This window comes from Lagopus muta, chromosome 8 (assembly GCF_023343835.1).
Source record: "Lagopus muta isolate bLagMut1 chromosome 8, bLagMut1 primary, whole genome shotgun sequence".
In the NCBI taxonomy this organism is placed as follows: Eukaryota; Metazoa; Chordata; class Aves; order Galliformes; family Phasianidae; genus Lagopus; species Lagopus muta.
The window spans coordinates 16,859,423-16,874,218 of NC_064440.1; the positions used below are offsets into that span (position 1 = coordinate 16,859,423).

Consider the following 14,796-nt stretch of genomic DNA (forward strand, 5'->3'; position numbering starts at 1 on the left):
TACATGTGAGAGTTGCTGTTAGCTCCCTTCTTCACTTTCATCTGTGGACTCAAAATCCCCCAAATCAATTCTTACTGCAACCTTGCAGCAGGCACAGAAGACAACATTTCTGCAAAGCAATCTGACTCCTTGCACCATGGTGGGTGACATCAAAGCTGGTTTGGATGCCCCAGCACTCAATTAGTAAAAGTCTTTGCAAAGAGTACATTCAGCCTTAACTACACAGTAGGAAAAATTTTGTTCTTAGTAACTTCTTTAACAACTATCAGCAGCAGCGGCCTCCTCTACGAATGTAAAGAAACTTTCCTATGTTACATAGATGAGTAACTTGCTCTGACTGCTGGGATACAACACTATTCACTCCCTTGCCCTTTTCAGCTTTTCCAAACTCACTGCTGAGTTTTGAACATTACAATTCAGCACAAGAAGCGTACCAACTTCTACATGAAGCTCAGCTGAAGGTTTTTTCTCAAATTCTTTCTTTTTCTTGCTGTAAACAAAATATATCTTGGCATTGTGCAGTTAGAGTCTATTTAGGTATTATCAAAATGTTTTAATGCTCTGTGATAAATAAAAGCGCTACGTAATACTAAATGAACACACATTCTTATCTTGCTATAAGAAACAAAAAGGCATTGACTTCTACAAGTTGTTAACAACTGCATCTTTTCCAAACAAAACTTCATATCAACATTAGATGGACAATGAAAATCAATCAAAGGCAGAAAAGCCGTGATGTATCCACGTCATACAACATTCTTCATTTAACACAATCTAATATGAACTTCTGGGTGGCCACCTGAAACTTAAAATAACAGACGAAACTCTTCCATACCCAAAAGTGCAGCACTGAAATTCTAGCAGTCCATCCACTTGGATATACTGATAGGTCTTTATTCACCCTTGTCCTCGAGCCAGGAAGAGGATAAAAAGCTTTTTGTATCTTGGACTGGAAGAATTACACAATTCCTCTGAATGCAGCACTACAGACTTTTAATTCTTTCCTTTTACAGGTCTGTATTTGGATTCTGACAACTTAACTACTACCTTATCCGTGAATCTGCCTTTCCCGCAAAAGCATAGACTTAAACATTGCTAGAGATGCATAATTATGGTAAATATTTTTCCTCACAACGGGAGTTCAGGCAAGTTAATCCAAACAAGCCAGGAAATGCTGTGTAAATACCAACAATTTCATTCTTAGTCTTGCAAAATATTTGTCAGCAAACATTTCCAGAATTCCAACCTACTCCAACCAGAACTGTGCTGCATGTCAAAGTTTTACCTGCATATATCTAACACAATAGCTGCTAGACTGACATTCCCCAGTAAGGTAATAAAAGTACCACCTGGAAGCCATTCTGGTGACCATTTAAGCAAGAGGAGGGGGCAGGAGAACAGCTAAAATTGGTTAAGCTACTTTTCTGCCTACCTCTAAGAGAAGTCAGGTTTCTCTTCTCCATTAAAATCAAGTGAATTCCTTTCAACAGCATATGTAGGTAGAAGGGCTGGATCAAGCGTGTGCATGGCAAGCATGCTGTCACTCCTTTCTTTTACCACTGACATCATTAAGCCTACCTATTTATAATCCCACCACCTGACCAAACAGCCTACACAGTACATCTGAGATTTGTATGGTCATTAATCCTGACACGTCTACTTCAGCCAATTCAAAGGAGTACTAAGTAGCTTTGTTGTGTCTTTATGATACCGTAAAAAGAATCCTATCCTGCTTTCTGTGCTCCTTTTCTTTCTACAAGAAAACCTTAATGGGAAACCTTTGAATTAGGACTCTTTCCTCTTTCTTACTTTTTTTTTTATCCTTCCCCATTTTTCCATCTGTAAGATATCCAACTAAACAGTTCAGATAAGCAGATTTTGGTGACTAGATAAATGCTTGGACTGCAGAGGAAAATAACTCTAAATCAAGCTAATTTGATCATCAATACTGCCTATGAAATGACTGACGCACTAATCAGTATCACAAACAGAAGTACAACAATTATGTTGCCTTGGAAGGAAACAAACTTTACAGTGTTTGAAGTAGGACAATAACAGAAGCATGACACCATTATCAAGAAAAAGCAGAAACTGCTTCAAAAGCAATTCTCAGTTCATTCATTTCTTCTCAAAGTATACAGAAGCGTGAAAACTGCTTACAATTCAATCTGTCCAGGTGATGGGAAGGAATGCAGCCAAACTCTTTTGGGCAAGGACTAATATCAGCTGTAGCATCCTGCAGGTTCCTATCATTAGTAGATGCTGCTTCTAGATCCATATTAGGCCACAGGGCATTTTGCAGAGGTCTTTGTGCCGCTTCGGAGAGAGGGCAGCATCTGCAAGTCCCTGTGCACAGCGCCAAACACTGATAGCTCCTTAGCTGGCTTCTCTCAGCCAAGAAGTCTTGCTACAAGTGGCCACTCAGCACCACCTCAGACAGAACAGAACTCTAAATCAGTTTTACCTAACATGCAAGGTTAAATGAGACCAACCTTCACAACAGTGCTCAGTGGGCATCCACATAACCAGCAGGCTGGAACTAAACTTCGAATGTTAAGGATACTAAGAGGAAAAAGCCTTGAAACAAGCTTAGTAATTTGAAAAGCTGAGGTCAACAGGGTCACAGATCCAGGCAGCATTGCAGGACTTAAGACAACCAGTAGTAAAATTTTCAGTGCAAACAAACAGTGCAGTCTTTAAGACACCAATATATTCCATGTGGCCAGCTTGTCCTATGTGGCAGAAAACAACTGGAAATTCTGCTTGGAATCATTCATTTACATCCCGCTCTATTGGTTGCACCTAGAGGTGTTCAATTAATATTCATATTAATGTCCAGTTCTCTCCTATCTGAAGTATCAAGTTTGATCTACTGTTTACTTACTTAAATTCCCTTCTTGCAGCGTTAAAAATGACCCCAAGTGTTTTTTTGTTTTGTTTTTAATGAGTTCCTAGAATATGTACAAAAATACTGAGAATTTTTAAAGACCTGGCCAAAAGAGTTTAGACTGGGTATTACAAAATAAAATCTAAGGGAGGGCAATTAAAATATTTTCTTAGAACTTCTTCAGAATTTTCAAATTCTTCTTATTTTTCCCATAAAACAATCTACTTCAACTACTCATCTTGGCATTGCTGCATTGGAAAAGATGCCCTAAAAAGGAAACATCAACTACTCTCAGCAGCAAAAGGGAATACATGTGAACATTCATAAACATAGAACTACTTGTGCCTGTAGACTTTAAGAGAAAGCAGCAATCTATATTGCTAAATACAACAACACTACAGCGCTAGATACAAAAGTTTCTGAAGAAGTCCCTTTCATTTGTCTAGGGTAGATTTTCAGGGGCTGTTTCCTACTCTCTAACCCACGGAATTGTTTCTGAGATATGAAGACTTGCACATACCAGCAAGTGAAGTAAAACTAACTTCCCAGTACTTATCTTTTCAGATCTCTAGTTAATCACAGACAAGAAAATCTGAAGATAACCAGAATACTGAGCATTTCTGTACTGAGGAAACAGAGGAAAACAAACAACACCATCCCAAAAAAGAGCCTAACGGTTATCAGAACACAATGGATCTGTACCAGTTATTGGCATTTGGAGAAGTTGTCCAGAATGATGGTGGTTTTTTTTTTTTTAATCCAGTAGGGAAACGACTGAGGTTCAAAGAGCTTCCAGCTCCCCATTGTCTCTATTGTTATAAACAAAAGACTTCAAAACAATCTGATATTTCATCTAATCCTGAAATAGTTATGATTATTTTTTAAAAATAATATTTGTGAGAACCTAAAGTCTGAAAGTAGCAAGAATAGCAGGAAACCTGGATTACCTAGCTAAGAATAAAAATCCTTCCAGGTTACATTCCTGCTTTATTAAGTACTCTGTTTCTTCAGTTGCTTTGTACCTACTGAGATGACATCTCATATGTCATGGATCAGCACAGACAAGTCTCCAGGGAAAGGCAAACGGTTTTGTTCTATCAAAAAGAACTGGAGGGGAGGCTTCCAAATGGTTTGGAACCAGACCAAGAATTTTTCCTAGGCAAGTCACACATCAACAAGGAAAGTTGCTTAAGCATTGAAAATTGAGGGGGACTTAATTATTTTTCCATTATTTAACATTTGGCCTAAAGATTTTGTGCAATACCATTAGACAATTTCTATTGCATGTTCTCCCTTCACTTACTTGGAATAATTAGAAAACAACAGATCAGTACAAGCACAAGCAGTAAATGTAAGGACACGAGCAGAGAGATCAGATCACGATGTCTCATATGAACACCATATACTTCCTTCAACCATACCCAATGATTGTCTCTGAACCTACTCCAGTTCCATTATATCCTTCTGGAGAAGACAGAGACCAGAACTGTTCATCATATTGCCTTTACAGATTTAGAAAGTGCCAGAATCACGTCTTCTCTTTTCATTTCTTTACCAATTTACACAACAAATAGATTCCTACTGAATTTAAATCTAAAGTGAATTTCACCCCATTTCGTTATCCAGTCACTTGTTTTGTAAAATTCTTCTAAGTTTTCACAGTCACCTCTCCTCTAATTACCATGAATAACAGATTTTTACTGTCACCAAACTGCCAGGTCAATATTCAGCCTCTTTGCTCGTTTATTAATACACCAAACTAAAAATTCTAGCAGAGAGGCCTGTGGAACTCCTATTTTTGTGCAAATTAGTAGGTAGCCATGCAAAGCTCACCATCATATGCCATACTTGTTTAGTTTTCTTAAAATGCTCTTGGTTTGAGACTAGCAGAATCTTTCTCTAAGACCAGAAAAAACTCTCAGCTGCTTTCCCCTCAGCCATTTATTTGGTCAGCATAGCAAGTAAGTTTTTCCTATAGCATTAAATAAGACATTTACACTGTAGGTATATTGCTACACAGGGAGTTCCTTGTTTTATTTAAACTGTGCTTGCTGCATCAGAGTCTGCAGAGAAACAGATTTTGCTAATTTAACTTGAACACTAAGCTAGTGCTTACAAGCTCTCACCACAGCTGAGCAAATTAAGGACAAAATAAGAATGCTTGCTAAAAAACAAACAAAACAAAACAAAACAAACAAACAAACAACCTTATTCCAAGGTCGAAAGGGCTCTATTTTAGGCTACCTGCCCATCCCATGAGTTACCTGCCACAACATGACTTCCCTTAAACTGCAGCATGACTCTTCCACCTCTCTTATCTCAATAAACCTTTTATCCTCATTTTCACACCAATTACAGTTCTGTCTACTCAGCAAGAAGGCAACATGCAAATATTCAGAGTATTTCAGACCTTGCTGAGTAACATTTCATCTCAATCATTACGGATACGGCTCATTAATCCACTGCTGTTTTTAGTATTTTCTTCTGTGCCAGTTTTCTTCCCAGGAGGACATTTTCTTTTTCCAGAACCACAAATCAAGGGAGTTGGGAAACTCTGCATGGATTAAACTCTATAGAGGAACATAAAATAATGGAGAAAGGAAGAAAAAAACAAAAACAAAAACAAACCATGAAAGAAAAGCATAAAAGCATTAAGATTAAAAGTCACAACAGAAACCTGCACAATAGTGAAATGCTTCAAATCATGCTTGCTGTTCAGAGAAAGAGGGGATACTAGTAACATCATCCAGAAAAAAAATATTTACTTAAAAACAAAAGGAACAGCAAATTGCAAGGGAATCGTCAGCTTTTAGTTTGAGGGATTCACATGTGCTTGAGGGAAAAGACACCAAAGTTGAGGGGTCAACTGCCCCAAAACTCCAAGAACTCAGTTCTTCCCCTCAGAACACTCAAGTTATACCCTAGAAGTGAACTCCTACTCCTGTGATGGTGGTAACATCAGGGCACAGTGATTGCTACAAATAAGATACATGACATAAGAGGCAACCTGAGTTGCAAACTGGAAGACTTTTCTAATATTTTTTGTGTTGATTTATGCAATAGAATATGGGTAGGTAACAGATGGTATATTATGTTTTTCCTGTTTTGACACAATGTAAAAACATGCCACAGATGGCTGTAATGTAATTCTCATTAACACACTTATATTTTCACAGTTTGGTATAGCAATAATGAAACTTTGAGGTCTGGAATTTCCTGTTGGTTAATTAGTGGTTAGGTTAATAGCTTGGGGAAGCACGCAACCCAAAAAGTTTCCTTATTGTTTAATCATATAATTACAATATTCATATTTCTGGGAAAGCTCTCAAGAGATTTCATGTCACAGTGAAGCTACCTTTACAACCCTCCCTCTGTTTGTGAAACAACTGCATTATTTTACACAGCAGTGTGTGTAGGCAGGAGAGCAATGAACAGCTCTAATTCAGCTCCTCTGGGAAGTTCCAGAAATGCTTTTTATTTTAGAGATACCAACATATACTTAAAGAATTCTTTAAACGCACATTAAATCAAACGCTAGGGAAAAGCCAGGATCAACATTTCTTGGTCTGTTACTGGTATGTTGCAATAAAATCACTAATTAATTATCAAGTAATTCTGTGGTGGTTTTTGAAATCCCCATTTATAACCCCTCACAGAAGCTTGGAGCATGACAACATCCCATTACATTTGGGATCTAGAAAGAGGAAAGGAACAATTCACTACAGATCTCCTACTCGGCCTACTGCCATGAGAAAAGCTGTTGCTTTGACACAAACACTGCAAACTTCAACAGGTTAGCAGTTCAACTAGCAATGTAGGATTCACAGCAATCCATAGGCCAATGAGCCTCCATCATGTTCCTCATACTGCAGAGTGACAGCAAGGATGAAAGTCCAACCCATGCTAGCTCCTCTTCCCCCGGGTAGCACCAGAGGATCCCCAGCAGATAACCCATATCCACACATGCATTAAAGCACAGTGAAACTGATGGCTAGGCAGAACTAGCTCCCAAAAAATTACTGAATGGGGCAGCTGAAAAAAGGAAAAAAATCTACCCAGAGAAACTAGAGCAAGTCATATACTGAGTTGTGAGGTAAAGAGCAATGGGAACTGTACCCCTTTTTCAAATGGTAAGGATGCCAGAGAGCCTATCCACTATCAAGCTATCATGAAAAAATACAATGTGAAAAACACAACTCGTGACTTGGGCTACAGAGCTAAAGAAAGCCAAAAGCTGCAAGGCAAAAAGTACCTTTTAAGCTCCCCAGCTCACTTATGACAGAGAACAGCAGAGAATCTGGATCTTCTAACAAACGCCTTTTTCTTTAAAGGTCAATACAGAGATATTTTGTCAGATTCTGGAGCCCTCCCATTCCTTCACACTTTATTTAGACAACATTAAGAAGAACTGAACCAACACTGTTTTCCTTAACTAACAGAAGCAGGGCATGCACACAAAGCCTTTATGGAGCACTAAATGTCACTTTGGGATTCACCGATCACATGTACCCAAACACAAACAATTGAAAAAAGATCTCAATGTTTTTGGAGATCTGAAAAGTACAGCTCCCAGCAGAGTCCCTTTGTTTCCTTAAATCACTGCCAGGGGTCTAGGAAGTTAATGAAAAACTGACAGGCAAAATAAAGATCCCACAGACATTTTTTCTTTTGGAAAATCCCATGCTTTAACGCTTTAATTCAGAAATATTTCAGATCGAGTTACACATAAAAGTTTTCATAATCACATCCATTTCTTGACAGAATACGCTGTACTTTGCCAGATCTTTTCAGGGCACCATTACTATATAGAATTTAGAGGTAGCCTATGCGTACATACGATACACTGCTTTACATGTTGTCTGCTATACACATAGACACAGCAACCACTCCCTCAGTTGTTCAGACAGCATATTCCATGGGTTATCTCAATCTTTGGAGCTCATACGCTAATTGGGTGATAAATGACATTAAATATATGCACAGTCAAAGTCTATGATGCAAGTTCCACATAATTTCTTAAAGTTCAGTAGGAATGAAATGATGGAAAAATACCACCTAGCTGTACTGGGATCTGTACTAAAATACGTAAGGAAAAACCCTCCCTCTGTTTAACAATGACAGCAAGTAATTTAGGTAAGAGTTTGTTTTCCAGGAGCTTATACTGGTGTACAGAAGGATGCTCATTCCAAAGGGACAAGCAGCTGTGTGAGCCAAAAAAATTCAGGACAGCAAACATGGCACATTGGGAAACAATATGCCCCAGGTTCACTGCTATGTGTGACAGGAATGAGGAAGAAAAGCAGTGTTGTCTCTTACTTAACATGCACACACACAGACTCCTTGATTCAGATAAGCACCTATCTGCTATCAGTATCACTGTCAACTTAACTGGGAGTATACCATATCCCTGCAATGGGAAGCAAAGCATATCTGGAGATTCTCCTCCACACTTAAAAGAAGATATTTCAAAATCAACAAGAAGAGTTGAAAATACTTCCAATATGCAGCCGAATTCTAGACACAGCACAAACAGTATGGTAACCTCAACAAACTACTTGAACATATCTTTAAAGAGATTGAAGGTAACAGGTAAGCATCTTTAAAAGCTTACGTTTGATTTTGCCTACTTGAAATCATAAGTTTAGGGCAATATTCTGAAGAATAGTGCTGCCATCATACTTGAGCTTTATCACACATGTAAAACATTAGCAAATTATTTTTAGTAAGCCAGCACTACTATCCTGTCAAGAGTAAACATAGAAAAAAATGTATTCTGCAAGCTGAAGTGGCACTGGCAAAGACAAACAGAGCTCACACTTTACTATACACCCTCCTAGTATGTTGCTATGTCCACATGAATGCAGAAGCCTTCCTCGCGCTACCTCTGCAAGAGCTCACAGATGCCATGAAGCTGTGACAAGACAAGCCAGGTATTGCAGAGGTGTACGCATGGGTGCACAGCTCATCGCAGCGCTGTGCTGCCTGTCTCATCTGTGAAGCTGTGTGGGACAAACACTACACCAAATTCTGCCTGGTGAAACATACCAGGTTCTTATAAGCTTTTTACATAGCAGGGCCATCAGCTCAATTTTTTGCCTACTCAGAAAAGATTTTTAAAAGAGAAAGCGAGTAATCAAACACATCACTTCTTAAGTTAAAACTGTAATCTTTTTCTGGTTCAGGGAATGCAGTGAGATTTTTTTGCTATCCAAAATTTCTAATGCAGAAGGGATTCAAGCCTAGACCTGCAATACACAAGAAGGCATGTGCACGTGTACCTTTCAGTATTCTGGTTTACGTTTTAGGGAAGAATAATCAGAATTGTCCATGACTTACATTTGAGTCATTCAACAAACATTAACTGAATAAAGAACAAGATTTTATGTACAAAGAAGTTGTTCTCACGTTGCAACTTTCTGTGACCTGAGTGAATTCTTCAGTACCTTCTGCAATAACTACCTTAAATCACAGACTCTCTACCTTACACAACCCACTACGGCAGAAACCTGTGTGGTACAAAGAGCAAAAAAGCCTCCTAAATAAAAATGAAGAATCAAAGACCTGCACTGCTTTCCCTCAGGCACACTTCAAACTTTGGTTGTTACTGCCCAGAAAGTCAGGCTTACAAACAGACACATTCAACCACAAGTATTAAAGTACTCAAAGTAGCTTAAAGAAAATACAGTACAGTCTTAACTGCTTCCCTTCAAATGTCTTGCTTCAGTGAATAAGCATAGAATAGTGAGAACTCCAGCATTCTGCTTACGTACACAGTGCATTTATATTAAATGTAATAAAAATGAAATGGGTTATTGTCAAACAAAGGAACTCTTCTGCCAATGCTGGAAAAAAACCTGAAATTTTAGCTCTCTCCATTTATAGCAGCAGTGCCACAGAACAAGCAGCACAATGTAATGTATGGACTGCAGCATCAACTCTTTCCACCTCTGGCTTTAAGACTGTACAAGAACTCTGGCTCCACATTCACGTTTCTCTGTCCTCACTTCCTAAGAAAAACACACAACTCAGAAGAAACTTAGCTTTCCAGAAAAAAAAAAACATCAACTGCTGTAATAAGGACAAATTCGAAGATAAGCACTGCTTATCAAAGAATGCATGCACAGATTAGATATACAGATTGGTACCTACCTGTGGCACTTTCCTGCTAAGGAAGAGCACAGAGCTGTGCTGACAGCACTGAAGCCCAGCAGCAGGCTGGCAGGCAGGGAGACTCTGCCAGCCCAGGCAGGGTTTGCACTCGGCCCCACACCCCCACAGAGCCAGGTGGGCAGTGAGTGCTCAATAAAGGGGAGGAAACTGTGGCAGCCAGATCAGGCCTGGGCAATGCTAATACGGAAAGCCCCACAGAACTAAAGGGCAGGACAATAAAAGCCTCAGATGGTATCCCAGTGTATGGTTACCATAGCTCATTTCATTAAAAAAAAACTACTTTTTTAGCAAGAAAAATACTGAAAGCACATTCAAAGCATTGCAACAGAAATTCTTACAGAATAAAGGTAAAAGTTTTTAACACTCAAAAGTTTGGGTTGAGCAGCTGTGCTTGCACAGCCATCTGCAGGTCAGCTCCTGTGTCCGGAGACAGGCAGTGAGACACAATGCTGCACCTGCAGAACTGCTGCTGCATTAAGGGCAGTGCTGGCACTGCTGCCTAGAAGTGACAAACCAACCTGGTCCCTGCCCTGCCTGACAGGCTGAGTGACACACAGGAAAACACAGGGAAAACCCTGCCTTTCAACTTGAGATTCTGATAAGACAAAGCAGGCTATGAGGAATAAAACTGGTTCCGCACTGTAAGGCAGGCTAGGCAGGTAAAGCACTGAAAAGTTCCTTCTCAAATGCTTGCCTGCTATGAAACACCCTCAGCCTTGCACTGAAGATCACAGCGTTTAACCTGCAGGTACTTATCCTTGCTAAGATTTGGACCCTTGAAAATGCTGTAAGGCAAAGTACAACCACTGATCACAGCATCACTGCTCTTAAGTAGAAAGTTCTCACTCATTCTCCAGTTAAAGTCCATAGAATCCATAAAGTCTATCAAGACCACAGAGGACTTAAATGCAAAATATGAGGGCTTCTCCAAAAGTAGTGCCTCCTATTTTACCACGTTGGACTGCAGCCTCAGGGGCTGGCAATACAGGCTGAACCTTCTCACCAACATTCCGTTCCATGTTGTTGCCATCTGGCAGATGGCAGCAGCAGGGCAGTCTGACACAACAGCATATGACACAGAAGTGCAAATGAAACAAAGGTGTGGAATTGAATTCCTTCACGCAGAAAAAAATGGCATCCACAGATATACATTGACAACTGCTGAGTGTTTATGGAGATGCAGCAGTGGATGTGAGTACAGTGAGTGCAGCATTTCAGCAGAGATGGCAGCGACAGTGGGTGACCTCTGCTGGTGCAGATTCTTACAAGATGCAGGCTCTTGTTCATCACTGGCAAAAGTGCACAAATAATGACGGCAATTATGTTGAAAAATTGTATCTCGTAGCTGAGAATTTGCTCTAACAGATAGTGTTATGTATTTCCATGGGAACAACAGGTATGCAGGAAGTATTACTTTCAGAGGGACCTACATAAGAAACCTAGACAAGTGAGTTATAAGAAGGAACGGTCTTCCCCCATAACTGACTACATACCTAAACCATACGCATATGTTGCACTGATAAAATACGGAACCACTTAACATGCTCCTAAGTTACAGCTGTGAAAGGATGCACTTCTTTCCCTTTCCTGCTCCAGTTTGATCTTTCCTTTCCAACAATCTAAACTAGCACCGCTTGTTGATTTAATGCAGCAGATGAATGAACTGCCCAGAAATCCTCCTTCTATTCTTTCCCCTAGGCGAGTTCAGAAGGGACACATCGCTGCTGCCTCACACAAGTCATGCCAGGAGTGCGCTGCGTGCTCCCAGCTGGAGCGGGTCTGCGGCCAGCAGGACAGGCACTGCAGCACTTCTCCTACAAACCCTTCTCCTCGTGGTGGATGAGCAGAAACTGGTTAGTTTCATAGAAGCCATGACAGAAAGAGCCACAGGGTGGCACTGCAGATAGGCTCCGTTTTGAAACGGTTTTCGGTTGTTTTTTGTTTTTTAGTTTTCCAAGCAAACTGGCATATCTTACTTCATCTGTATGAAAAAGTAAGCAGACTCGTCAGTATTTTTTCTTTATATCGTTCAGCTATCCCTAGCACATAAATCATATCTTAAAAGAGACAGTCTACTGCAAATATATCAAGGTATTTTATAAATATATTAAATGGTATTTCAGAGCATAAAACAAAAACAATGACATTCTAAAGACTCTAAGAATTGGCAAGCATTTTTGATTTACTAGTTCATCTTAAATAACTAACAAATTCACAACGCACGTGCATTTTCATACAGATGTTATAACATTCTCTTCAAATTTTGTCTTCTAAATCAATACTGAGATTGCAAAAATCTTTGAAGAGTGCTCTCTGAAGCATTAGGTAGGACAGCATTACCGTCTGAGAAAGTGAATAAAAGTCTATGAAAAGAGGTCTTAACACTGCATTCATTACTATCACTTCCTTTTAAGACACTTTTCTTCTCATGTATAAAGGAATCAAAAACCTTTAATGCAAAACATAAGACGGAGGAGAGCAGTATTATGAAGCTGGACTTACAAGTCTATCTTTCCTGCTGTGTTGTTTTTCCTTCCCCAATTTCAAACTCCTGCCATTTCAGTTAAAAGCCAAAACCAGTTGGTTACAAGGAAAGCTATTTCTGTTCATGCAGTGAATAAACTGATATTCAAAGGAGATTTGGAGGTCAGCCAGGATTGCAGTAGTTTCTTTCCATTTTTAAACAAAAGGCTTCTTCAAATTATAAACCTGATATTCCTGTAGATTCAAAGCTAACAGATAGCATAAGACCATGCACTACCAAGAGTCACCTGAAGACCTAGACCATTTTAAGTTCTCAGTTTTAGAGCATTGTCAGCAACAATTAGTATTCATTGTCAGTGCTTCTAGTAATAATAATAAAAAGTTGTACTTCAACTCAGTTACATTATTTCAGGAACTAGAATGCAACTCATCTGCTGTCATTTTTCTTATCCCAGAGGGTAAGAATTCTAGAGAAAAAAAACAGTTATTCCCTTGGGCAGAAACTGAAGAGAAGATTAGTAAGTATTTCAACTGCCAAGTAGCAGTATGCCATTCCTTCTGCTCCAAGCTTGCTCCTCGTATTTCTTCAACCATTTCTATATGGAAATTCTGTCGGTGCTAGATATCATGGCATTAATTTATTGGTACATAAATGTGTCACCATACCAGTGACTTCAGTGGGATCCAAATCAAAATAATTTCCTGCCTTACCCAACATGTTATGTAATAGTATTGATTTCCAAGGTTATATAAATTTTATTTAAGCACATTATTTACCCATTACGGTGACACATATACTAAAGCATTCTACATTTTGATCAGTGATCTCAGGACATGTGCCTAACAACTACTAAATTAGCAAGAGAGATAACATGGTAAAACATGCTGCATTTGGTACCAAAGCCTCAGTTCTAGGAATTGGTACTTCTTAAAATCATGTATTTAATAGAGTTAGGACAAAAAAAAAACCAACAAAACACAGTCAAAGGAAAATATCTTTTGCTCGTTATTTGATCCACTTGGGGATAGAGAGTCCTGAGTGTTACATCTTACTTATATACTTTAACTATAGGCTAGTTGGGTTTGTGATGAAGTGTCTGCCTACACAAAATAAGAAAAAAAAAAATAAAAAAAATCAAACATTTCAATTTTATCTTGGAAAAATCAATTGCTAAAGACAGAATTCAGCCACTTCTAGCACTGTCTCATCCACACAAGAAAAAAATCTGTTTTTTATATCTCAGCTATCCAAAGTTAGAGTATCTCATATGAACTTATTTATGCAGATGCCTAAGAAGTTCCGTATGTTTTCAACAGTCTAGAACAAAAGAATTTATTCAAGAACAAAAAGAATAAAATTCAAATGGCTGCACAGTTTTTGTCACTGTAACACAAAGCATTTATGTGCAACTCTTAACAAAGAGCTGCTTTATCACACAGAACTTCACACTTTTCCTCAAAAGCGCAATCAGTACGTAGCCCGAATTTGTACACAACCCACAGGAATTTAGATATATGAAAACACATTTTACAAGGCAAAACAAAACCCACACACAACTGTTCCCATCCAGCACTGAGACACATTCTTGCATTCCCATGGAAAGTCAGAAGTGAAAAGGGCACAGCCACATATTCCTTTGAGGCCTTGCACAACTGAACCACTGGACAATGAACAAGTTCTGGTCCCCCATCACTAGTGCAGACACACAGATCATGGGAACTCATTTTCTCTGGGTCACTTGGCTACATAGCTGTGTATGTCATTTGTTTTCAGACCAAAAATGTCTTCTTTTAGGGGAACCACAGATTACTGCAAGATTAAAAAAAGACAAAAACATCTGTATTACTATGTGTGGTATAGCTGACAGTTAAGCTAAAAACATTCAAAGCTACTGTTTCACTGAACGGTGCAGGAGCACAAATTCTGCAAAATTAAAAACAGTTCAAAGATATCTTTGCTGCATATCAAAGACTATTAGTAACAGATCACCCTCAGGAAGAGTCCAAGAACTATGCTCAGAAGCCCCATCACACACTGATGATTTTATCTGTCTTCTTGCTGACAAATGACTGAAGCTTGTGTTACAGTTCCACGTTTTTTCTAGGGTAAGTAAATTTATTCTATCAGCTACTCAAAAGAGAGATGAGTAACAGCTATCAAGATTATGTAACAGATCAAGAAGCTATTTCCATTCCTGGATTTCTACTGTTGCCAGTTTTAAAATATAGCCTGCATACATAAAAACCTAGGAGTC

The 14,796-nt window shown here is 38.9% G+C and overlaps 1 protein-coding gene across 5 annotated transcripts in view; it reads right to left on the reverse strand.

Annotated features, from left to right (window-relative positions):
• The window catches only part of COBLL1 (cordon-bleu WH2 repeat protein like 1), a 74,656-nt gene that overhangs the window by 42,811 nt on the left and 17,049 nt on the right, over positions 1-14,796 (reverse strand). Inside the window, exon 1 of one of the 5 annotated variants that reach the window (XM_048952321.1) lies at positions 10,037-10,119. The exons of the other annotated variants lie outside the window; for them this stretch is intronic. The gene's annotated coding sequence lies outside the window, so the exon portion shown is untranslated. Of the gene's footprint in view, positions 1-10,036; positions 10,120-14,796 lie in introns of those variants that run through there. 5 annotated transcript variants of the gene reach the window in all.